Below are 2,500 nucleotides of genomic sequence, written 5' to 3' on the forward strand. Positions count from 1 at the left end.
ACCGTGAATTGCTTCATGGCCTTTTCCGAGTTGTAAGGGCTCGTCCCGTCTCCTCGCACCCATAGTGACATGGCTGGCGCAGGCGTCGCTAATGTCCCGAAACCCCCACTAGAACTGTTTTCTCTGGTCCTCGCGAAGTGATCAATGACCGACGAGATTGATCAAATGCTCACAGAGTGGGGCTGGTCCGCTCGATGTTCTAGGAACCACGTACCATCGTCACCCATCCGCCCTATGGTTGTCAGGCGGCGGTAGAGGTCTGAGGGGCCAGGACCTCCCACTGGCAGAGCCTTGTCCTTACGGGTTCTCGTACACTGCGCTGTTGCCTGTGAACATGCTCAGGATGTCAAGTGAATAGAGCAGTGCTCGGCGGCTGATCAATTTAGCGACTCGGTTGATCTTATTCTTGGGCAATCCTAACTGAGCCAAGAAGATTTCGTTGCTTGGAGGCCACTTTCCCCTTGCCCCGACGGGGAATCCAAAGAATGCTAATGTCCCGAAACCCCCACTAGAACTGTTTTCTCTGGTCCTCGCGAAGTGATCAATGACCGACGAGATTGATCAAATGCTCACAGAGTGGGGCTGGTCCGCTCGATGTTCTAGGAACCACGTACCATCGTCACCTATCCGCCCTATGGTTGTCAGGTGGCGGTAGAGGTCTGAGGGGCCAGGACCTCCCACTGGCAGAGCCTTGTCCTTACGGGTTCTCGTACACTGCGCTGTTGCCTGTGAACATGCTCAGGATGTCAAGTGAATAGAGCAGTGCTCTGCGGCTGATCAGTTTCGCGACTCGATTGATCTTTTTCTTGGGCAATCCTAACTGAGCCAAGAAGATGTCGTTGCTTGGAGGCCACTTTCCCCTTGCCCCGACGGGGAATCCAAAAAATGCAACTTCTCTTGACTTGGTCAGCTCTTTGATCTGTCCCGTCATGGAGGAGTAATAGTTGACTTTTTCTGCTGCGGCTTTTGAAAGATTATCCGCAGCATACTCAAATCGAACCGTCACATCCACCACCAATGCCTTGTCCGCCTTGGAAAATACAAGATCCGGCTTCCTCAGCTCTCCCTTGTCCGTTCTGAGGTTCGGTTCTTTGTATACCACCCAGCCCTCTCTGTCGGCTTCCTTAGCCACAATGTCACAGATCTTATTGTGACGGGAAGTTCTGGCCCTCTGCACACTGGGGCATTGCCCCAATATGTGCGAACAGGATTCGTATTTTGCGGAGCATTTCCTGCACATTATAAGGGCGCCTCTTCTCCCTCTTCCGAGGGATTCTCGAGTAGGGTATACATTTGCTCTCAGTTGCAATGCAGCAATATAATGTCGCTCCCTGAATCCTCGGTGGGACGTCAGCCAAGCATTGCTGATGGTGTCGTTCTGAAAGTGCTGTATACCCGCTCCCTGTACAGGCAGCTTTGTCCACGACAAAAACTCTTCCTGTCTCCAGTCACACGGGACTGGGTATTTGGGTTTTGGAGGAGGTCTCCTCTCCGACCCAGTCGAAGCTGCTGGTTCAAAGAAGATTTCGATGGGTGTTACTGGCTCGGACAGGTCTGGTGCAGAATCGGCGGTGCCACCAGCCTTAATCCATAACTTTTCGAAATCTTCAGTCGCCTTCCTTGTATGCATCAGGCTGCGAACAATAACATCCGTAGAGTTCGCCATCCTGTGCATTCTTCTCGCCTGTATTGATGGGATCAGCTTTGCCAACCTCAGTGCTCCCAGCCCTCCATCTTTGGCACGAGCGTAAAGCAAGCCGTTACAGGTCGAGGCAGGAAGGCGCAACCAGAGCTTTATGGCTTTCCGAACTTCGGAGTCCAGGGCGTTCAAGGTGTTTTGTTTACATTGTGCATGATCGGCCAGGTACATGAGGCGAGGTACTGCATGTTGATTGAGGATGGCCACTTTCTGACTGGGCTTCAGTGGCGCCTCATCTATCCTCGTGATCCATGTCTGCAACTGATCCGTCAGGTCAGGCTTCGAGATACCTATCCAAGGGTTCACCTTCACGCCCAGGTATCTCTCCGACTCATCTGGGTTGATCATGTGAAGACCGGCCCCTCCGATCTCCCATGGTACACAGTTGTTAATTGTGTACGAGTCGTGTGTAGGTGTAACTAGGAAGCCATGACACTTTCGGGCCTGTGCCCTCAGGCCCGATAGTTTGCAGAAGGACTCGAGGATAGAGATGTTAAGCAGCATGCCCTTCCAACCGTCGCTCAGTAACACTAGGTCGTCAGCAAATGCAAGGGTGGTCACACGGCCTCCTTCCGACAGAAATCCTTGTCTGTGCGTTTCCAGGCTAGTGATGAGGGGGTCCATTGCCAGGTTGAATAGCAGGGGAGACATGGGGTCACCTTGTTTGACTCCCGTACATATGCGGATGTCGGGAGTCTTTTTGCCGTCCACCTCGATTGAAGTGACGCAATTTCTGTCGGACTCCTGGATCAGTCCTACCACATGGCTGTCTACCCCCATTTGCTGCAGCACATCGATGAT

Source organism: Amia ocellicauda, unplaced genomic scaffold (genome assembly GCF_036373705.1).
Source record: "Amia ocellicauda isolate fAmiCal2 unplaced genomic scaffold, fAmiCal2.hap1 HAP1_SCAFFOLD_69, whole genome shotgun sequence".
NCBI classification, from domain to species: domain Eukaryota; kingdom Metazoa; phylum Chordata; class Actinopteri; order Amiiformes; family Amiidae; genus Amia; species Amia ocellicauda.